Source organism: Camellia sinensis, chromosome 3 (genome assembly GCF_055761805.1).
Source record: "Camellia sinensis isolate YWXY chromosome 3, ASM5576180v1, whole genome shotgun sequence".
NCBI lineage: Eukaryota > Viridiplantae > Streptophyta > Magnoliopsida > Ericales > Theaceae > Camellia > Camellia sinensis.
Genome location: NC_138963.1, coordinates 212,321,490 through 212,346,514, shown reverse-complemented (window position 1 = coordinate 212,346,514; position 25,025 = coordinate 212,321,490). Strand labels below are relative to the sequence as shown.

The 25,025-nt window shown below is 36.9% G+C and overlaps 1 pseudogene; it reads left to right on the top strand.

Annotated features, from left to right (window-relative positions):
* Positions 1-345: 345 nt before the first annotated feature.
* LOC114319575 (sucrose nonfermenting 4-like protein) lies at positions 346-15,332 on the top strand (annotated as a pseudogene).
* The last annotated feature ends 9,693 nt before the right edge of the window (positions 15,333-25,025 follow it).

The window sequence follows — 25,025 nt, the reverse complement described above, 5'->3', positions numbered from 1 at the left end:
GTGGATGTTATTGACTGTGAATTAGCAGACATTCAAACCTGACCAATTTTTTTTTTAAATTATTATTTTTTCTGAATTGTACGTGTATTTGCTTCATTAAAATCGCATCTTTAATCGTGTACTCCATGAGGCATTGTTAATTGGAAAGTTGAGGTTTTTGGTGGTAGAATTCGAAGATTTGACTTTGACGTACTGGGTTTATTTTAATTTTTTTATTTACGGGAATTGAATGTGCTTCAATGGTGTACTGGGTTGTAAAATAATTATTTGATTTTTATTTATCCTTTTAGGATTAATAGGAAATTTGTTTGTTGCTTGGAGGGTTACCAATTATTTTGGGAGTGAATGTTCTATTCGAGCATGGATTATGCAAAGGAAACCGGTGAAACCGCTGCAGGCACGGCGCTAATCCCGACGCGATTTGTGTGGCCTTATAGGGGAGGAAGTGTTTTTCTCTATTGCTCTTTTACAGGGTGAGACTCAAATGCTCATGTGTGATTTTGATGTTTTATTTGTTAGCTGCACCGTATTGTTCATTACTTGTTGTAATTCTTAGTTCAATTGATTGTTATTTGTTTGATTTTAATTGATGGGAAGTTAACTTTTTTCTGGTAAAGGTGGTCTGGCCATTATCCGATGACTCCTGTCAAAGGGTGCCCCACTGTATTTCAGACTATTTGCAGCTTACCGCCAAGTTACCATCAGGTTGGTTTATAACTTCAGGAGGTTTTGATGATTCCACTCGAGCTAAGTTTAATTCAATAATACCTTGATCACTATTGTTAAATAATTTCCTGTTAAATCATATTTATTTTTATTTTTTCATGCGAATTTGTCAATTATGTGTTGTGAATGGTGGATGAGTTCATATATGGTAAATGGGTTCCATGAACAAACAAAAGATTTACGTTTTTTATGGGCATAGTGAAACTTATGTACGTTCTCGGTGGTAAACTCTAGCAACCCTTTTAGGTATGGTAATTGTTCTGATAGATGTTGCCTTTTGATGTGGTTGGATGTGAAAATGGTGCTATAATTTTTCTTAAAACTTGTTTCATCCCCTAAGTTCTTGCTGTCATATGCTGCGATTGTAAACACTTCTTCCTATTTTGGTATTTCTCCATGCATCATATTGTTTTCTTGCAAATAATACTTATTACAAGGGAGGTAATTCAATTGTATTATTTTGAATGCTTACGGAATAAAGAAGCAAGTGCATTGTTGTTGATTGTTCAGATATGGTTTCTCTCTCTTAATTTACTTGAACGCACAAAGTATAGAAATTTCTTCCCGGCTCAGAAGATGTGTCTTTTCTGCACACAAGAACATAATGTTGTTGAGCTGAGAAGATGAACTGATCCTGTCCTAGCTGTCATGTGATCATTTGTTTTAAATGATTTATTTACTATTTTGTGATTTTATTTTTAAATTGATGTAGAAAATCAGCGAAGAGGTTTAGATCCAGAGCAATTAATTTGGGATCTTCACTTGGACGTGTTGTCATAAGGAATGGAATATTAATGAATGCGTTAAACACTCTAATATTAAATTTGATTTCCTCCTGTTTCCACAAAAAGTTTACCGTGATGATCTGTAATAGCAATATTTTTGAACCCTCATGTAGTTTTTTTTCATTTTGTTAAGTTGAATTTAGCACATTTGCTAAGAGTTGTAATTGGCGCATTAGTGAAGGAAAAAAGAACATTATTAAAATAAGAAAGAAGTTGGATTAGAAGGTTTTGGAATTATATGTTGACCAATGTTAAAATATGTCATTAACTCTAAGCATGGAAAGTCTCTATCAGTGGGCTTTTTTATTTGGTAAGCCCAATTCAACTTAGTAGACTTCTATTTCTTCGTATTCTCATTTTGCATAATGCATTAGGTTTTTGTGAGGAGTTCACCATACTGACCCTGTTGGTTCATGAAGCTAATGGTTATTAATAGGGACTTTAGGGTGCAGTTCCAGTAAACATTTTGCGGGATTCTTTACATCATGCTGTCATCAGCACCCATGATGCATTCACGAACTCGCATCGTAAAACATTCTGAATTAACCAGCCTAAGCAACCGGTGTATAGGCTACGGTGGATGCTGCACCAATACTGCAGTAAAGATATATTCAGGATGTAAAAATAAAATAACCTGACTTCTGAAAAACCCCAGGATGTGTGTACTCCATGAGAAGTCTGTTCCTGACAATAAACAAAATAGCATGGTCCTGCTTGGTCTTTAGCAACGGGTGAATGAAGCCAAAACTGAGGCCTACGCAATAAATTGTGGGGTTCACTTCAGAAAAATAACTCCTCATACCATGTTACTTGGCTTCACAAAGGAAACATTAAGGAAATGAACAGGAAAAAAAATGTTCAAATCGCTAAATTAACAGTTTTGGATAAGAGTTGTATCATGTTTAAGGTAGTGCATTAAGGGTATTAGTTTTTTATGGTAAATGTGGCTCAAACATAATGTAATAGAACTATAATGGTTTTTGGTAGAGAGAGGGAGAGAGAGAGAGAGAAAAAAAAAGCATATATAGCACAACTTCTCTTAAAATAAAATGTCCCAATATGCAATATTCACCCCAATTGTGGGTTTCATTAATGTAGCTTAGTAGCAAAAATTTGGTATGAGTGCAATAATTTTTATGATATTTAACATTGGGGGCAAACTTCCAACACTTCTGAGTGCAAATTTTGCTCACTTTTGATATTTCAAGGAGTTAATTTTGGTACACTTGTCATGAAAAATGAATTATAGAGTTATTGGTTCAAGTTTTAATATCAAGTTTAATTTATATGGCTAAGTTTGCATTGCTTTATGTAATCTCATGCAAGCATCAATGCTTTGTATACAGGTAACAAGCATGGTTGTACTTTGACTAATTGGAGTGTAGAACGAGAGTGATGGTGATTTTTACAGTACCTAGTTCAAAGCATTTCCAGAGCCAGAATACATATACATGTGTATATACACACATAAATAAATGCTTACAAATGTTTGTAAAAAGTCAAAAGTATTTAATGAAACTGCCTTCTGAATTAGTCAAATCTTCTATTTGACCATTTTAAATGCAGGAAGAAAGGTACATGACGCCCAAGTTGGCACTTATGTTTGGTTGGGGGATTTGGGAAAGGATTTGGAAAAGGAAATGGAAAAGGTGTGTGAAATTTGGTGAAATATAGGTGTATTTTATTCACATTTCACTTACCTTTTCCTTTTTCTTTTCCTTTTCTCTTCCCAAATCCTCCAACCAAACACAGCGTTAATAAATTAGACCCCCACCATTGACAACAGGGCAATTCAACAGAGTGGGTAGCCTAAAGTTATACAAAGTCTTGTTTTAAAGTAAACTTTAATTCTTTTTTTTAAAATTTATTATGAAATTAAATTTTGGTAGTTAAGCGGTATAAGGGCTTATAAATGAAGAGCTTTTGCAATACATATTAGAAAGAGCAATGAAGAGATCGTAGATAATCAAGAACCACCCTGAAATAGAATGATGCTATTTGTAGGGCAGTGAAAACTTGAAAAGAATTAAATGATACGTGGTCCAAGAAAGCATGATGGTTCGTAATAAATTTTTAATTCATTACTGCAGCTGAAATATGCTTGGGAACTATCTGAATTATTTAAGCTCTGCAAATACTTGCCACTTAATTCAGGAACATAGAATGTGTTTGTTTGTTTGATTCTGTTACATACAGTACAAGATTGTTGTTGATGACCAGTGGCGACATGATGAGCACCAGCCATTTGAGAATGGGAACTATGGGACAGTGAACACTGTTTTCTTAGCCAGGGAATCTAATTATGTTCCTGGAATCCTAAATCCACAAATGCATTCTGGTTCTAACATGGATGTGGATAACGAGGCTTTTCAGCGTTTGGTATGAAACTGATATAATGAACTTTTTTTTTTATAGCTAGTTGCTTAGAACCTAATATCTCTTGTCACTTGCTCCTATGTAAATTCTATTTTCAAACAAAAGCATGCTGAGCAATTTTCCATCCTGTATGCATTTGTACTTGACTAATCATGATACCCATTAGGAACTCTTGCTATTACAATCTTTTGTGTACTTTGGTGGTAAAAGTCAGATACTGGTGGATTTCTACGTGTATAGTATAGGATGTTACCTAATGTTATTATTGCTGAAGTCATAAATTGTTTGGTATCTCTATGCATACAAGAGCATGTTTATAATGTTGCCATAGTTTTGGGCTTGTCTGCTGTTGTTACCCCTCAGATTTTTCCTGCCTACTTTTCTCTTGCTAATACAGTCAGCATAACTGATTTAATTCAGGTTTCACCTTTTTGTCTTATCAAATCAATGTGATCATTCCTAAAATCGCCCAAATCAGAAACATATGATGGACTCAGAACTGTGAAAAGTATAACCCCATTTGAATTTTGGAATTTCTTTCAATAATTTGAAATAAAAAGAAATTTTATTCCCTATTTTAGAAAATGCAAAAAGGAAGTGTCTAAAGCCAATGGAGGTTTCCTTAGTTTGGAATATGATTAATGAGTCTTAAAAGAATTTTTTTAAAAAAAAATCAAGAAATCTTTTTTTGGCTCACATCTGTCTTTAAGTGTTATGTATTGCATATTCACATCTTATATCAGTGAGAACATTGAGAAAGGTGGACTTTGAAGTATCGCTAGATGATCTTTTCTATGACTTTTAATTTATCAACTCGTATATAATTGCAGGTTAGAGTTTCAGGTGGTCCATTGCATGAAGCCTTGCCAAGGGTATCAGAAGCTGATTTAGAGGTTTCCCGCCACCATATTACTATATTTCTATCTACACACATGGCTTATTAGCTGCTTCCTGAGTCAGGCAAGGTTTGAATAATTTTCCCTTGACTTTATTTTATTTTTATCTACTCTTGGAAAATCAAATAGATTTGATTGCTGCAACTATGTTTCATGTTTCTCATATAGATACATGTGGCTTGCTGGTCATTGCCTTAGATGTTGATTTACCTGTAAAACAAGCATTTCATATTCTGCATGAACAAGTATCTCTCTCTCTCTCTCTCTCTGATGTTAAAATTTATTGGATATTGCTGGAGTGTTATTTACCTTAGAAAGATGTGCTAATGACTGTATAGTGTTAGTTTATTGAGTGTATAAGCAAATAGTTTGCAATGAAGTTACTATATAAAATATGATTTTTTAGCAAATCATGAAGTGTAATTATCTAATATTTGGCATATAATCCAGTGGATTCCAAATTTGGTTGGAGAAATGAGTAATATCGTTTTATTCTGTGGGGTTGTGCAATATACCAGATTATTTCAATAGTTATTTGCAAATTCCCTGAAGTCACATTTTATTAGAGGTTCATCTATGCTTTCAGATCACATTTTTATGTGTCAATGCTTTACAATGTTTTCAGGCATTTAATTTGTTTTTTTTTATAACTAGCATTTATATGTACCTTTCTAAGACTAGTTATTTCCAGGGAATTCCTATGGCTCCTCTTGGGGACTTCTGCAAGGGACAGTTTGTTGGAGTTCTTAGTGCTTTGGATTTTATCATGATTGTAAGAGAGGTATGTTTGAGGGTTTAAAGTAAATTTGTTTGTTTTGTGTGTAGTATGTGTGTGTTGTCATTGGTACAAATCTTTGAGCTTCTAAGTAGGCTTATCTGGTCATGATCTTTAAGTTTGAAAGCTTCTAAATTTAGGGGCTGTAGACAAGATATATAGCTTTTCTAGTTACTAACATCATACTATATTTTTGTCGTTAAGTAAGATGTGAACTAGTGTAAGATTATTTCAACAAATGTTTCTGACCTATTCTGCAGCTCGGTAGCCATGGTTCCAATCCGATGGAGGAAGAGCTTGAGACACACACTATATCTGCTTGGAAAGATGCAAAATCATACCTGAGCAGACAAATTGATGGGAACGGGAGATTATTTCCAAGACAACTTGTCCATGTGAGTTTTTACTTGTGGCATGTAAATGAATCAGCAAGGTTGGCTACTTTAGTTATTAGTTATTTAGTCTTGATATAAAGGCAAAAATTTTGGGATGCTGGCTTTGCCGTTGACATCTTTGCAATGAGCGAAGATGAACACCCCTTTTCGTAACTACCTTTTGGCTCTTTCTTGTGTCTTCCTTTATAACATCTTAATTCCAGTTTCTTTTGACTAAAAAAAGTCTTACTAGATGGAATTCTTTACTAAGCTGCTATCAATATTGGGTCATATTTCTCCTCCGATCAATGATACGTGTGTAGTTCCATTTGATTTGTGGATAAATTACACCTTTAACCCCTGTAGTTTTACCCATATTTTACTTTGGTCCCTATTTTTCAAACTGAACAATTTGGCCCCTACATATGCCACTTTTAACCCCTGTAGGTTTACTCAAGCATAGGTCCTTTTTTTAGTGTTTTATTTCAAGGATAACATATGCTACTAAGGCAACCTAACAAGACCTAATCTCCAAAGAGAACACAAGACCCTCACAACCAGAGGGGTTTGATCAAAATAAAAATGCTTCTAACATATCAAGAAGATAGGAAAACCAAAACACTAAGGGGGTCTTTGAGCCCCCTTTTCGTCATCCCTCTTTGTTGAGGGCTATATGCTTTGTTAAATTAATTGAATTCATATAATTTTTTATTATTGCCTCCCATGTCAGTCTTCAGGAAGCAAGTGAAACAAATTATTTAATCTGTTTTTGGAATTCCACTTCTGAAATAGGGATTTTCTTCATTTTAATATCCAGCATGAGTAGGTTTTGTCTGCTAACTTTTATGTTGGCTGTGCAGGCTGGGCCAAATGAGAATTTGAAAGATGTTCCTCTCAAGATTTTGCAAAATAATGTGGCAACAGTTTCTGTTATCCATTCATCTTCAGGCAATGCCTCGATTCTGCAGCTATTACACCTTGCCTCACTTTCTGGAATACTAAAATGTAAGGTTTTATTTAGTTTCCTGAACAAGAATTGGTGTTTTCTTACTAACCAATGTCTTGCTCATTTTCAAGTATTTGCAGGTACTTTAAACGTTCTTTTGGGACATTACCGATGCTCCAACTACCAATCTGTGCAATTCCTTTGGGTACCTGGGTTCCGGGAATTGGGGAAACAAATTGACGGCCATTGGCAATGTTGAGACCACGTTCTTCTCTTGGTTTAGCATTGAGTTTGTTAGTTCAAGATAAGAGAATATCAGGTTATTATTTCTGGGAGGGGTAAACTTGCTAATCTTGAGCCCTAAGTATTTTTGTCAACTTCTCATAATTAGTTTTGCTTGGTAAGTTGAAGGGTTGTGCTTCATTTGATCAGCAGATCTTAATGTGCATAAGAGAAGTGTTTCTTCATGGTTCGTTTGTCTGTTTGTTGGGGCTAAACTGTTTGAGGTCCCATACTCCTACTTGAGATATGAACTTCAGATTGGTGATTCTTAATGGACATGTTAGCTGTATATTATTATACTTATCTATTTGTATTGTAGATATATCTCTATCTATATTTATCTCAATCTCATTGTATCTCTATCTTCTTATGTACCTATCTAGGTTTCTTATCAGCCTATATATACAGGCTACTGCTATTGTATTATTCATTCGATTCAATATATCAGAATTACTTTCATAACATGGTATCAGAGCCATAAGGTTCTCTCCTAGTCTCTTCTTCTTCTTTATCACATTTATTTTATTTTATTTTATTTTATTTTATTGGTCAGGCAACTTTGATTCTGTCTCCCATTGGGTTTTGTTGGGTTCTGCGTTTCTCGTCCATCATTGTTTTCACATTTGGACTACACCAGCCTCTTCAACTCTTCAAGACGAAAACAATGACACCAGAATCACCACCATCAGCCTTTTCACGCGCCTTTCAAAGCGAAGCGCCTCGATTGACGTCGCTTTCACTCGCAGCACGCTTCCGCGCACGTCTCAGCCAGAGCCAGCTTCCTCGACTTTGATCCCTCGGCTTCCGCCTCAGTCGATCCTGCCTTTGCTTGGCCGTCGACTTCCGCGTCAGCCGTCATCGGCTTCCGTATCAGCCGAATCCTCATCAGCTTCCGCCCAACTTCTTCTAGCAGCATGCCCCCTGCCTCGGCTTCCGCCCAGCTTCCTCAGCCATTTCCCTTCATCTTCAGCCGCTGACGTCAGCCCTACTCAGCCACTGTCTCTCTGCTGACATCATCACAGCCACAGTGCTGACATCAGCCCTAGCTATCCCTAAGGTTTTCCAGCCTTCTGATTCTATTGGTGACCTCCGTTTTTGAAATTATGGATCGTACTGAGAACATCCAATCTATTTCTGTTATTCTTGATGGGTCCAATTATGTTAGTTGGGCCCGAGCTCTCTCTAGCTTCATCAAAGGTAAACGCCTTTGGCGGATCATTACTGGTGCTCTTCTCAAACCCAACCAGAAAGAGAATGAGTCTGACTCTGCATTCGATGACCGTCTTGACAAATGGGAAAGTAAGAATTATCAGATTATCACATGGTTCTAGGCTACCTCAGTTCCTTCCATCCACCTTCAGTTTGGGCGCTTTCAGGAAGATGATTCCCTTGCCTCTCCTGCCAAAGCAATTTGGGATTTCTTGAAGGACCATTATCAGATCACTGGACATGCTCATCAGTATCAACTGTTGCAGACTCTTCATCACATGCGCCAGGCACCTGGTCAATCTCTCAATGACTTCTTATACCAAATGTCATCTATTTGGGACCAACTCGCTCTCTCTGAACCTCCCTGGGCTCATTCTGATGATGCACAATTATTTATTACCTATCGGAATCATCAGCAGCTATTGCAGTTTCTTATGGCTCTTCATAGCACTTTTGAGCCCATGCGTGCTTCTTTGCTCCATCGTTTTCCCTTGCCCACTTTAGAGCAAGCCATTACTGAGCTACTATCAGAGGAGACTCGTTTTGGGATTCTCATATCTCCAACCATGGATTCTGTTCTTGCAATGCCATCATCTCAGAGTTCTTCATCTCTTCCGTCATCTAGTTTATGCAGTTATTGTCGCAACCGCGGCTTGCCAGCCAATCATTCTCTTGTTTAGTGCCAGGTTCACGAATGCTTGACGTGTCACAAGACTGCTCCAAGTCATCTCCAAAGCAGTTTTCCTCGAGCTCCTTCTACTGCTTCATCTAAGACCAGGTCTTCTCGTTCTCGGTATTAGTCCAATTCTGGCCAAGGTTCTCACTCTACTGTTGTTGCCTCTGAGGGTTCTTCTACTCACCACTCCACTGATTCCACTACTCCTTCCTTCTCTAAGAATGATGCTGAGTCCATCATCAACCAGGTGCTCGCCAAATCTAGTACTCTCCCCTCTACTACTCTTTCAGTGACCTCAGGTAACTCTTCATGGTATTTCGATTCCACATGCTGTAATCATATGACTTCTGACTTCACTATGTTTTCTTCTTTCTCATCATCATCTTTTGTTTCCCCTATACACACTGTTGATGGTTCTCATGTGCCTATTAGTCACATTGGCCCAATCTCTACTTCCACTGTGTCTCTTTCTGATACTTATCACATTCATGCTCTTCAATTGAACCTTATCTCTGTTGGTCAGTTATGTGAACTTGGTCTAACCATTACATTTTCTGCTAATGGTTGTTTGGTGCAGGACCCTCAGACGAGACAGATCCTTGGGATAGGCCGTAAGCATGGACGTCTGTTCGAGCTTCTACATCTTCGCATTCCACACAAAGCCTCTATTGTTGCTTCCATTGCTTCCTCTGCTGCTACATCTACTATGTCTTCTTTTCATCTTTGGCATTGTCGCTTAGGACATGTCTCTTTTAGTCGTTTGAAACCTTTGGTTTCTAGTGGTCAGTTAGGTCGTGTCCATCTTGAAGATGTCGATTGTTTATCTTGTCAAATTGCTAAACAACCTGCTTTACCTTTTAATCAAAGTACTTCTATTTCTACTTCTCTTTTTGATCTTGTACATTCTGATATTTGGGGACCTTCCCCCACACCAACCATGGGGGGGTCAAGATACTTTGTGATTTTTGTTGATGATTTTTCTCGCTATACTTGGCTTTTTCTTCTCAAAAATTGCTCTGAACTTAAGCAGATTTATTATGATTTCTCTGCCATGGTCCGTACTCAGTTTTCTCGTACTATTAAGATTTTTCGTTCTGATAATGCTAAGGAGTACTTGGATTCTGATTTTCTTTCCTTTCTTCAAGCTCATGGGACACTATCTTATCGATCTTGTGCAGGCACATCCCAACAAAATGGCCAGCCGAACGGAAGCACCGTCATATTCTCGACACTACCCGGGCTCTTCTCATCTCCTCTTCTTCTCCTAAAAAATTTTGGAGGGAAGCTGCTCTCACTGCCATTCACACCATAAATCGTGTCCCTACACCTGTCATTGCTAACACTTCTCCTTATAAGCGCTTGTATGGTTCTCCTCTTGACTATACCACTCTTAAAGTTTTTGGTTCTGCTTGTTTTGTTCTACCCCAACCTCATAAACACACTAAACTAGAACCTCGTTCTCGTCTTTGCTGTTTTCTGGGATGTGGTATAGAACATAAAGGGTATCATTGTTGGGATCCTATTTCCAAGCGCCTTTGTATTTCCCGTCATGTGGTCTTTTGGGAACACAAAATGTTCTCCACACTTTCCAAGTTTCAACTACCACAGTCCACTCACTCACCAGCCTTTACCGATATTTCCATAGACTTGTTTTCTAATGAATTTGATGCAGATTCTAGCTCTATGCTTCCACAGTCACCTACACCTATCGTCCATCCTGAGGATCCTATGTCTGCTGACGGTCCTACGCCTTCTCCAGCTCTTGTGGAGGTTTCTCCATCTCCACCTCTCATTGAGGTTCCTCCTCCACCAGAGCGTCACTCTACACGGGTAAGGCAACCTTCTGTTCTTCTCCGTGATTATATTGTTGGTTCCACTGCCTTTTTCACCCATGAACCTATTTCCTATCAAGAAGCTTGTTCTAACCCTCTTTGGCAACAAGCTATGACTGATGAACTGCAGGCTTTCGATAAAACTCATACATGGGATGTGGTTGATCTTCCTCCTTGAAAGAGTACTGTTAGTTACAAATGGGTTTACAAGCTCAAAACTCATTCTGATGGTTCCATTGAGCGTTACAAAGCTCGCCTTGTAGCCCGGGGATTTACTCAAGAATATGGGATTGACTATGAGGAAACATTTGCTCCTGTTGCTCGTCTTACCTCAGTTCGCAGCTTACTTGCCGTTGCTGCTGCTCGTCACTGGAGTCTTTTTCAAATGGATGTCAAGAATACATTTCTCAATGGTGACCTCACTGAGGAAGTTTATATGCAACCTCCTCATGGTTCTTCTATTCCATCAAACAAAGTTTGCAAACTTCGCCATGCTTTGTATGGTTTGAAATAAGCTCCGCGTGCCTGGTTTTCCAAATTCAGCTCCACCATTCATGACTTTGGTTTTTTCTCTAGTGCCCATGATTCTACCTTGTTTATACGTAAGACGGAGCGTGGTACTATTCTTCTTCTCCTCTATGTGGATGATATGATTATCACTAGAGATGACACAGTGGGTCTTTCTAGTCTCAAATAGTTTCTTAATCGCCAATTTGAGATGAAAGATTTGGATTTGCTTAGTTACTTCCTTGGCTTGGAAATTTCCCAAGATTCATCTGGTTATTTTCTTACCCAGGCCAAGTATACTTCTGATCCCTTGGCTCGAGCTGGTCTTACCGATTGCAAGACTGCCACTACTCCGGTTGATCCTCAAACTCGTCTTACCCCCCTTGACGGTTCCCTACTGACTGATGCCACTTTATATCGTTAACTAGTTGGCAGTCTTGTCTATCTCACGGTTACTTGTCCAGATATTGCTTATGTTGTTCACATGGTCAGTCAGTTCATGGCTGCCCCTCGTTCTCCACACTATGATGCTCTGGTTCGCATTTTGCACTATCTCAAAGGAACTCTGTTTCATGGTCTTCATTACTCATCCCACTCTTCTCTACAACTGCATGCATTTTCTGATGCCGATTGGGCCTGGGATCCTACTGACCGTCATTCCACTACTGGGTTCTATTTTTTCTTGGGCAACTCTCTCATTTCCTGGTGTAGCAAGAAGCAAACTCTTGTTGGTCGTTCTAGTACTGAGGCTGAGTATCGTGCTCTTGCTAACACTACTCAAGAGAGTGTGTGGCTTTGTTAGCTTCTTTCTGACATGGGAGTTTCTCATTCTGCTGCCACCAATCTTTATTGTGACAATCAGAGTGCTATTCAGATTGCACATAATGATGTCTTCTATGATCGCACCAAGCATATTGAGATTGATTGCCATTTCATACGCCAGCATATTACTAGTGGCCTTGTTCGTCTTCTCTGTGTTACCTCTGTTGATCAAACTGCCGACCTCTTCACCAAAGCTCATCTTCCAGGCCGCTTCTCTAATCTCCTCTCCAAGCTCAAGTTGATATCTGCCTTACCACCTTGAGCTTAAGGGGGGGTGTTAGCTGTATATTATTATACTTATCTATTTGTATTGTAGATATATCTCTATCTATACTTATCTCAATCTCATTGTATCTCTATCTTCTTATGTACCTATCTAGGTTTCTTATCAGCCTATATATACAGGCTACTGCTATTGTATTATTCATTCAATTCAATATATCAGAATTACTCTCATAACAGGACAAATAAATTTGGATGTTATTGTGACTAGTCCCTTGCTATGGGAATGCCTAGGGATGCATTGGTGATTCTGAAACCATGTTTTTTGTTAATACATAGCTTTCGTCAAATTTAAGTATAGAGTTTGTAATTGCATTGTGATCTGTGCCAAATTTAACTAGTTTTTTATGATATAGATAATAGATGTTTGTCCTACTCTTCAAGTAATATAGGTAATTTAAACTACTAAAAAATTCAAGCAATTGGTTTATATATATATATATATATATTATTGGCTATTTTACTTTCACTATAACTTTGGTTGGGAATGGAATGATGTGTTAGTTTTTATCTTTTGTGCTTAAATTTTTGTTCCTTCATATAATTTTGGTTCAACAAAATTATGAACAAAAGGGATAATGGGGATTGGATTGGGTGATAAGATAAGCAGTAGTAGCCGCAATTAGTGAGAATGCTTTACTTATATTTCACCGTTGTCCTTTCATTCTCATGTTATTGCGCCTTTTGTCTTTGCAGCTTAAGTTAGTTCAATACCCATTGTTGATGGCAATGACTCATTATTAAATGTATATTCTCGAAGGTCAGTTCTGGTTCTAATATAGGACTCTGCATTATGAATCAAATTTCAATTACAATTCCACTATCAAGAGTGATATGTCTGTTTTCTTCTTGACAGTGATATTAATGCTTTGGCAAAGGACAAAATTTATACTCATATTAATCTTGAAGAGATGACTATTAATCAAGTAAGTGCTTCAATTTGTTATTATTGAGGTTATGTGCTTTCCAAGTCAAGTATCTTGATTACTTACCTTAAAAAAAAAAAAAAAAAATGATGATGTATCATAGTCTTTGTTTAAGGAATTGTGTTATGATATCCACTACTTATTTGAGTACATGCAAAAACTACATGAATTGATTTTGAAAGAGTTTGGGTTAGTACAAATTTGGCAAGAAATGCTGAAAATCTTTTCATTTTCTCTTTGTTTTTGTTTTGGAAAATATCCAAGCATTGCAGCTGGGACAATATTCTCCATATGGATCCAGCAGTCAAAGATGTCACATGTGTTTACAATCTGATCCATTGCATAAAGTGATGGAGCGATTGGCAAATCCAGGTTATTTTCATTCTCTCTTCTTTATGCTATGTGAAATGTGCTAATTTTGTGAGCAACTAAAATCTGGAGTATATTGAATGTACGATAAAAGCTATTGGGTTTTTGATAAAATTAAAAATATGATTAGGAGTTACTCATGCCCACCCCATCTATCAATAAATGAGATTCTTATGTGTTCATTTTGGGAAAATTGATGTGTTCGACAATAATTAATTTGAAGGGTAGTGTGAATAATCAACCTGGTATTGGGGTTGGAATTCTGTTCTACTTGGATTTTGAGAAGCCAGTTGGCTTCATTGAGTGTGTTAAGTGTTTACAGTTTTATATGTGAGCTGAATTTCTTTTTTGGTTAACTAGAAAACATATTCTATGAATTGTCCTTGGACTAGGGCATTACTGTTAATGTTTGTTAAATTGAACTAGAAAAACTTTGGCTGTGTTTGGTTTAGGGGTGGAATCATAATTCCACCCTCCTATTTCAGTGTTGTGTTTGGATATAGTGTTCAAATATTGATTCCACACCGACGTTTGAAAATTCTTTTCAGAATATGTTTGGCAAGTAGAGCTTTTGAATTTTAAATTTTGAAATTGGGTCTGCCCGGTCGTCTACACGATTGTCCGCCCAGACTGTTTTTGAATTTTTGGGTCTACCCGGTCGTCCACTCGAACATCCTCCTGGACGTTCGGCCGGTTGACCGAAACAGTGCTATCTTTTTTTCTTTTTTCTTTTTTGCAATCGCCACCTATTATTTGAAAAAAAAAATTATATTTGTTTTTGATATTTTTTTAAATATAGAAATTATTTTTTTAGACCAAAATGACCAATTATTTGGCCATTTATTTAAAATTAACAAAAAAAAAATTGAATAAAAATTAATTTGTCATAGTAATTTTTTTTTAAAAAAAAAAATTTAAAACAAAACAATTAAAACAAAATTTCCAATCAAATATACAATCAAAAGTAATTTTAAAGCACTAGCTGAATATTTTTTTTAACAAAACATAATATATATTTTTTAATATTTTAAATAAAAAATTATTTTCGAAATTTTTTGAATTTTTTAAATAAAAAATACAATAATTATTTTTTTGAATTGAATTTTAAAAGGAGTTTGGTAATGAGTTTTGAATAAAATTTTCAATAGAGTTTTGAATTGTGTGTTTCTTTATGAGTTCTAAGTTTTTGGATTAAGTTTTGAAAACTCTTTTCAAAACTTACAACCAAACAACTTTTCTTATTTCAAAACTCATTTCAAAAATTCAAAAATCAATTCAAAACTTTTTTCAAAACTCATAACCAAACAAATTTTCTCTTTTTAAATCATGATTCAACAACTTACAAATACAAAGTACAACTCCATTCTCAAATCATGATTCTAAAACTAAACCAAACGCTACCTTTATTTGTAGTTCAGCTGTTGTAGCCATGGATGACTCCAAATGATAAGTGCAATATCAAATATCTATTACATGGTTTTCTTGTGCAGGTCTTTCTAGATTTAACAACATACTCCGAGTTATGCCACTTTCTTTGGTAGTTAGCTAAAAAAACTAGCTTATTGATTAAAATAAACCTACAGAAAAGCCAATGCCAAAAAAACTAGTTTGATTGGCACATTGCTAGCTTTTTGGCTTTTCTGATAATTTTTTAACATAAATATATTAGATAACCTTTGCTAGCATTTTGACTTTTTTTTTTAATACAAAATAACCAATTTGACCAGGATATTAAATTCCAATGATCGAATAAGGAAGATGGGATAAGGCCAAAATAGGAAAACATCAAAATTGGCTGGGTTGACTTGTTCATTGGGCTTTTGGGCAAGAAATAAGCCAATTAGTGGCTAAGGTCGGCTTTGTTTATCAAAATGAGTTTTTTTAGCTAATAACTTGGCTTTTAAGACCATCCCAAAGGAAATAGTTCATTTATCTCTATAGCGATCCCGGTTTTTTCCCGTCATTTATTTTGTTCCGGACTTAGGTTCCGTAGTTGTTGGTTGTTGAGTATATCTTGTTTCCATCCTTTAATTCCTTTTATTTGAGTTTTTGGATGTGATGGGCAAGTTTGTGGCAGGTTGGTAGAGTGTTAGAACAAATGGTTGCTGTCCAGATTTTTGTTCCTTCGCTCGAGCGAGGCTTTTGTCACTCGAACGAGCTTTGAGTTTTAGTTCCTTCACTCGAGCCAGGGTTCCTTCACTCGAGCGAGCTTTCAGTGGTGTGTCTCTTCGCTTGAGCGAACACTCTTGCGCTCGAGCGTGCGTCTGTGTCTCTTTGTGACCTGAAGGTTGTGTTTCTTCGCTTGAGCGAGCTTTCCTTCGCTCGAGCGAGCGAGGACTATGTTTTTAGTTTCTTCGCTTGAGCGAGCACTCTTGCACTCAAATGTGCTTCTGGGTTGCAGACCTGAAGCTTCGCATTGTTCGCTCGAGCGACACTTCTTGCGCTCGAACGAGGCTCTTTTGTGTCTGGTCGTTCGAGCAACCACTCCTTCACTCGAGCGAGCCTCGAGTATATCAGATTGCAGCAACGGGTTTTTACACACTTTTTCACTCTCTTCTTTCTTCAAACCCTAGATCTGGCACACTCTCTCTCTACGTACACCTTCTCTCTAAAAATACCCCTTGCTCTTAGGTCTCTCTACCCTAGTCTCTTTGTAAGAAAGTTAAAGCTTGGTGTGGGCTTCGTTTTGATTCGAAAAATCGTGGATTTGGAGCACTTTCAAATTTCCTCTCTTTCTCCTTTGAGCTCCGAAATTTGAGGTAGGGATAAACTACTCCTTCTTATGAGTTTTGACAAAAATTTTAGTCATTTTGTATAAATGGTGAAGTTATGGAAATTTTGGGAAGTTAGGGTTTTGAATTTGAAATTATAAAAGAGGGGTTTTCAATTATTGAACTCTATGTGTATGTGAGACCTGGAAAAATGGAGTTGTTGGTGTAAAATTGATGAAATTGAGCCTTAGGGCTAAAGTTGAGAAAATGAGAAAAATGTCGTAATTAAATGTGATTGATTAATTTGTATAATTAATTCGGGGAAACGTGGAAATATGAAATTGAGTTGAAAATCACGAAATTGGGAGATTATGTGATTAGTGTAGTTGAAATGATTAATCACTCACCTATGAAAATGTTGATAATTTATTTGTTTGATAAATTTATTATCTGTTTAGAAATAATTGTTTTGGGTTATCGATGGAGGATAGCCTTGATTGTTGTAGACACTGCATGATGATTAGGTGAATTGAAACTAATCACTTGAATTATGTCATTGCATATGACGATTAAATTAACACATTGAATATGTGCTTGGATTGATCATTGTATATGATAAAACGTTTAAATACATTGCATATGTATCTTGTTCGAGAGGAGATAGGGGATGTACTCCATGGTTTGGGGAGGAGATAGGGGATGTACTTCCAAACCTGTTCGGGAGGAGATAGGGGATGGACTCCATTGATAACTAAGTTGGCCGGAGTGTCCAGGGTGAAAGTCCCGAAATCTTAATTACGTTTGCATAACGTAAATGAATTGAAGTATTGAAATGTTAATAATATGAGTTGTAGTCTCATTTTGAATTGAAGTATTGAAGTGGTAATAATATGAGCTGTAGTCTCATTATAAATTGATTATGATTGAAGTGTTGATAGTATGAGTTGTAATCTCATTTTGAACTGTTCGGGTAAATAATGAAACATATCTATAAATTGGATTGGATGATGAAACGGAAAGGGATTAAAACACGGTTGTGACTATGGATTGGCTATGGAAGAGATATACGTTGATTTATATGAGTTAAACATTTATCAAATGCTAATGTTTTAGTTAATTCTCATATTATGTTTAGCGTATCTCTACTAGGCTTTGGCTCACCCTACATGGGACATCATTTTTCAGGTACAGGTGATATGCCGCTTCCAAGGATGTAGCTTAGGAGGTTTAGAACCTGAAGGCTTATTTTTGTAGTTATCTTATGTATTACATGTAATTCAAGCCAAGGGCTTAATCTGTTAAGAGTTAGAACTCTCTTTTGTTGAAACCAAGTGTTGACTTGAAAAGTTTGTAATCCCGTAGGGCATTTACTTTTGTTGTCAACATGTAATACTTTTTGTAAAGAATACTCTAATGGATAAATATATTTTGTTTTCCTATGTCTATGGATATCATGAATGATTGAGTTATATGTATTTATTTTGAGGGCGTTACAGCAACATCTTTAGATTCTTACTCGGTTAGTGGACAGACTGACAGCTTTAGGGGCTAGTAATGGTGGCTTTGTACCCAAATTGTGTTTTCCTATAACTATCACTGATGTACCTTTGTGGAAAGCTTCCTCACCCTCAATGATTTTTTTCAATTTTTTTTTTCCTCTTTCCCAAATATACCATTAGATTAGCCTCCTGCATATGTGCTTGGTCTTTTACCATATTAGGCGAAAGATAGAGAGGCCTATAAATTGCAAGGATTGGGCTTTGCCCCCTACTCTATTCATCTTCCAAATTGTTATCTCAACTAAATTGTGTACTGCTTCTATAGCTGCCATTTTTGTGAACAACATGGAACCAAGTGCTAGTTGACATTTCTATGCTGTTATTGGTAGAAAAGAGTGAAATAAAAATAAACCAGAGATGGATATTAGATGGCCAAAATTGTTCTTGAGCTTATTTCATGAACTTGTGATTGGTGTTGCAGCCGTTAATCTTCGTGTTGTGAATATTACTTTTTTTGTCGATAGTAGTAGGTAGGGCTTCTTGAGAACATTTTGCTATGCCACTTTCATGACATTTTGTGTTAATTGGTAGTGTGAAAGAGAAGCACAGTAGGGTTGGGCTTTCTTTTTCTTCTTCTTCCTTTTTTTTTTTTTTTTTTTTTGGAAGGGGGGCAGAAGTAAGAACTTTTTTTTTTAGGCATATGACCTACAATTCCTTTTTGAAAGTGGTGTGCTTTATTTAGTTCCACAACTTTTTGTTTATACTCAAAAATTTTGTACGTGTTTTTCTTTTCTCTTTCTTTGTGCCTTTGTTTTTTTATGTCTCTTTCTCTTCTTGATTTTCGAAGAAAGGCAACCACGTCTATCTTCTTTTTTTCTTTTTGATATATAGTCACCGACGACCAGCGATTACCATTAATTGGGATTCACTGGCAACCATCGACAACTGACTTCTTGCTTCATCCTCACCGACGGCGAAAGAGATGAGTAGATCTACTCAAATCTGATGTAGATTTACTTAGATTTACATTAGATGTGAGTAGATCTACATCAGATCTGGTTAGATCTAAATCAAAAATAATTGTCGGAGTACAATCCTCTCTATATCTGTTTCTCTCCTTAGATTACACCATTCTTTTTTCATGTATTCAAATTCTGAACAAGTTGTTTTTCAGTTTTAATTATAAGCAGTGAAAATTGTAAAATTTTATAGTTTCAATTTTTTTGGTGCTAACATGAATCATGGTTTAAAACTGTAAAGTTTTACAATTTCGTAACATGCTTTAGAATTTAGTTTGATTAATAAGGATAAATGCTTAATAGAATCATTCTTTGAAATTGTAAAATAATTTTACAATTTTAAAACTTATTTTTCAGTTTGATTAATATTGGAGATTATTTGCTTAAACCCTATATGTGTTTTTTTTCCATTATTGCTGTTTTTTGTTGTTACTTTTTTTTTTTTCTTTCAGTTTATCAAAATTTAGTACATTTTGTTATATTTTTTAACTCTAATTTTTCTATTTCTTTTTTCTTTTTTTGACAATATTTTGGACATTTTGTGAGTCTCCGACGATGTTCTTGACGTTCAATGAATGTTCTCGACATTTTGGCAACTTCCAATAACATTCGGAACACTTTTGCGATACTCCGGCAACTTTCGGGTGATGTTGAACATTCCAGTGAGTTTTCAGTGACCGTTTGACGGAAGTCCGACAGTGGTGAAATATAACAGTTTTTATAGCGATCTAGGTTTTTCCCCGTCCTTTGTGGTATTCCGGACTCGAGTATCGTGATTTGGGTCACCAGTTCTGGTGGCGGGTTATTAAAAAGGATGTGGCAGTTTTTGTGTCTAAGTGCCTTACTTGTCAACAAGTGAAGGCCGGACATCAGAGGCCAGCGGGTTTGTTGTAACCCTTGCCTATAGCCGAGTGGAAGTGGAAGTGGGAGCATGTCACGATGGACTTCGTTGTAGGTCTTCCGAGGACTCAATGGGGCAGTGATGCTATTTGGGTGGTTGTAGACCGGTTGACTAAGTCGACGCGCTTTATCCCTATGCGCGTGAGAGACTCGGTAGATCATCTTGCCGACTTGTATATTCGGGACATAGTGAGGTTGCACGAGGTCCCAGTATCGATCGTCTCAGATAGAGATCTGCGTTTTGCTGCTAGGTTGTGGCAAAGTTTGCAGAGTGCCTTAGGCACTAGACTAACCTTTAGCACGGCTTATCATCCTCAGACTGACGGGCAGTCCAAGCATACTATTCAGATCCTTGAGGATATGCTTTGAGGCTGTGTCCTTGACTTTAGTGGGTCGTGGGAGAGGCACTTGCCCTTAGTGGAGTTTGCCTACAACAACAGTTTCCAATCGAGTATTAGTACGGCACCATTTGAGGCCTTGCATAGCTGATCGTGTAGGTCTCCAGTGTGTTGGACTGAGGTGGGTGATGCACCTTTGTTAGGCCCAGAGTTGGTTCAGGAGACGACAGAGAAGGTTGAGCTTATCCGTAGGAGGCTTGTTACAGCCTAGAGTCGCCAAAAGAGTTATGCCGACCGTAGGTGGAGGCCTTTAGCATTTGAGGCCAGTGATCATGTCTTTTTGAAAATGTCACCTAGGCGAGGTTTGATGAGGTTTGGGAAGAGTGAGAAGTTGTCCCCTCGATTTATTGGCCCTTTCGAGATCCTTGAGAGGATTGGAGAGATTGCCTACCGTTTAGATTTACCGCCGCAGTTGTCCGGAGTGCATGACGTGTTTCATGTTAGTATGCTTCGGAAGTACGAGCCGGATCCGTCATATGTATTGGATTGGACCGACTTAGAGGTTGATGAGGATGCCTCATATGAGGAGAGACCGGTGAGGGTCTTAGATAGACGGGAACAAATCTTGCGAGGTAAGACGATACCCTTGGTAAAAGTTTTGTGGAAGCATCACGGGGTGGAGGAAGCCACTTAGGAACGTGAATTGGAGGTCCGAGAGAAGTATCCGGATCTATTTGTGGATGTTTGAGCATATGTTGAATATTTTGTTGTATTGATAAACTATAAGAACATTGAATATGTCTTAAGTTGTAAAACATTGTATGTGTTTGATTTATGGAAGTATTGTTGAATATGCCTTGAAAATGAAAGTTTAATTTGACATTGTATACGTTAAATGTATTGTAGAAATGCAAATATATCATTAACATTGAGTATGTTATGGAATGATGGAATATGGTGTTAGAAATTGTTGAATTTCAAAGAAAAGCATGTTGTTAATGCATATTAAATTATATTGTGAATTGCCTCTTGAAAATAGATGGGATGACCGGTAATGGGTCAAGATGTTGAATATAGAATTGTATTATTGTTGAGAATTGAAAAATCATAATTTTGAAACCTGTAGCCAATTTCAGGGATGAAATTCTTTAAGGAGGGGAGGTTATAGAGGTCCCGATTTTCCTTCCATTGGTTATTGTATTCCGGACTCGGTTCCGTAGAAGTTGGTTGTTGTATATGTTGTATTTTCATCCTTTAATTTCTTGTATTTGAGTTTTAGGATGTATTGGGTAGGTTTGTAACAGGTTGGGTGTGTTTTGAAACAAATGGTTGCTGCCCAAATTTTAGTGTCTTCGTTCGAGCGAGACTTTTTTCTCGCTCGAGCCAGTATTACTTCGCTTGAGCGAGAGTTGAGCAGTGTGTCTGTTGGTTCGAGCGAGAAGTCTTGCGCTTGAGCTTGCGTCTGCGTCTAGTTTGGACCTGAAGGTTGCATTTCTTGGCTCGAGCGAGCTTTCCTTCGCTCGAGCGAGCAAGGACTATGTTTTGGGTTTCTTCGCTCGAGCGAGCTTTTCTTCGCTCGAGCTTGCTTCTGGGTTGCAAACCTGAAGCTTCGTATTGTTGGCTCGAGCGTGGCCTTCTACGCTCGAGCGGGGTTTCTTTGTGTCTGGTCGCTCGAGCGACCATTCCTTCGCTCGAGCGAGGATCGAATTTATCAGTTCACAGCAGTAGCTTCCTCTTCACTCTTCTTCACCTCTTTTACTCAAACCCTAGAATGGCTGCTCCCTCTCTCTCTACATACCTTCTCTCTACAAATTCATCTAGTTCTAGTGGTCTTCTACCCTAACCTCTTTGTAAGAAAGGTAGAACTTGGTGTGGGCTACATTTTGATTCGAAAATCTTTGGGTTTGGAGCATCTCAAGTTTTCTTCATCTTCTCCATTTGGTCTCTTCATTTGAGGTAGGGATACCCTACTCCCTCTTATGAGTTTTAACATAGATTTTAGTCATTTTGTATAAATGGTGGATTATGGTAATTTTGAGAAAGTTAGGGTTTGTAATTTATAAAAGGGGGGGTTTTCACTTATAAAATCCCATGTGTATGTGAGACTAAGAAATGATGGAATTATTGTTGTTGAATTGATGAGATTGAACCTTAGGGTTATTATTTGAAAAATGGATAAAATGCCCTAATTATGTTGAATAATTAATTTGTGGAAATATGAAATTAAGTTGGAAATTAAGAAATTTGGGAATTATAAAGTTGAATGGTGGAGTGGGATAAATAAATCACTCACTTATGAAAATGTTGATATTTTATCTGTTTGATAAATTTATTATCTGTTTAGAAATAACTGCTTTGGGCTATCGATGGAGAATAGTCTTGCTTGTTGTAGACACTGTATGTTGATTAGGGAAAACTGAAACTAATCACATTAAATATGTCATTGAATATGACGGTTAGGATAATACATCGAATATGTGTATTGATTGATCATTGTATATGATAAATGTTTAAATACATTGTATATATATATTGTTTGGGATGAGATAAGGGATTTACTCCATGGTTTGGGAGGAGATAGGGGATGTACTCTCAAACCAGCTTGGGAGGAGATAGGGGATGGACTCCATTGATAACTAAGTTGGCCGGAGTGTCCAGGGTGAAAGTCCCGAAATCTTGATTACGTTTGCATAACGTAGATAATTGAAGTATGGAAGTGTTTTAATATGAGTTGTAGTCTCATGTGAATTGTGAATAATGGAAGTGTCTTAAAATGAGTTGTAGTCTCATTTAATCGTTTGGCTAGATATTGAGCCAGGTTTATGAATGTAAATTGGACAAGTAAAGGAAAGTGGAATGAAACACAGATGTAATTGTTATGGAACTAGGATGTGTTGTAAGTTGATTTACAAGTGCTAATCATTTATCAAATGCTAATGTTTTAGTTATTGCTCATATTTGGTTTAGTATATCTCTACTGGGCTTTGGCTCACCCCATATGGGACATCATTTTCAGGTTCAGGTGATATGCCACCTCCAAGGACGTAGCTTGGGAGGCTTTGGGGCTGATAGATCTTTTTGTTGTTCTCTTTTGGTATTACATGTAAATTCAAGCCAAGGGCTTAAAGTGTATTTGAGTTAGTACTCTCTTTTTGTAACCAAGTGTTGGCTTGGAAAGTTGTAAACCTGTAGGGTATTTACTTTTGTTGTCAACATGTAATACTTTTGTAAGGAATACTCTGATAAATGGAATTATGCTTTATTCACCTATGTCTATGGCTGTCATGAATGTTGGGTTTAAATGTATTATTTTGAGGGCGTTACAGAATAAGTAGTGGAATATGTTGACTCGGAAAATTATGAGAATTGATCTTGAAAATGGAAAATGAAATGATAATTCTATGTGGGTCTCGAAAAATGAATATGAGAGTGAACTATTATATCATGAGTGTTGAATATACACATTTGGGGGTTTTACCTTTAACTAACGTACTAGTGTCGTTGTTGGGTTTAAGATCTCATGAGAGTTGAGTCTTTTTAGTAAGTGTGTTGAATACCTGCATCTAGAGGTTCTGTTCTTGGTCATCGGTGGAGGATGACATTGTTGTGTTGAATTGTTGTGTATGTATTACACCTGTGTTGGTTGAATATTATTGAATAGTTTATGTGTATGTATTACACTTGTTGGTCATGTTTCGTCGCGTTGAAATTATTGGTGTTATATACCGCGCTTAGAATGAGAGGTACCAATACCTTCCAGCTAGTGCCTGGAGAACTTGGCAGAGGTACCAGTACCTTCCAGCTTGTGTCTGGAGAACTTGGTAGAGGTACCAGTACCTTTCAGCTTGTGTCTGGAGAACTTGGTATGTCATTTGTTGTAAGGTGTATCCTTAACTTACCGTGCTTATGGCAGGTAGAGCAGGGCTTTTTATCATCCTTGTCTCAGTGTATCTAAGCATGTTATGGGTTACGATGGTTATGGTTTTGAAAGGTCGAGTCGCCTCATTTGTTTATCACATACTTGTTGGTGATTTGTTGTTTCCCTTTTTACTAAAGGTATGCATGTATAGGTATGAATGTATTGGAAACAGACATAAATGCTATTTTGAGATTTGGAAAGTGTGAAGGAAGTCGAGTATTTGTGAACGTGTTTCTTTTAAATAGGGTGAATCTGTTGTACGTACGGAAAATGGGAGAAAAGTAATGGGCTTGGTGAAATTATTTTCTAGAATTGTCATTGTCATGAAAGTTTGGAAAAAGAGGTAACGAAAAGAAAAGGAAGGTGAATCGCTTATAGTGTTGATTGAAACGGTTGATTTTGAGAAAAGTTCACATATATGTATATTTTGTATAAACTGTCACATTACTATTCTAGTATGAGATTGAGCATTCGTGATCATAGCTATCTGTAAGTTGTTATTGTTGAGGATCATGTTGAGATCCCTACTGGACTATATGTTCATCCCACGTTGTTGAATCTTTTTTAGGTGATAGTCAAAATGTGCTACAAGATTTTGGATCTTCTTATTTGTTGGCCACGGGGCCTCTCTGTGTTGGCGGAATGACATTTATGTAAAAGGGTTACACCCTTCTTCTTGACCCTATAATGATGCAAGCCCACAGGCAATTTATTTAGTATGCTTATGTTGTATTTAATTTGCATTCGAATGAGATAATTGTTATTTATTTCTACTCGTTGAGCTAAAGAGTTTTTCCGCATGTTATCTCTGAAATTGGATTAAATTAATGAATTTGGTAATGATTTCGAGTAATAA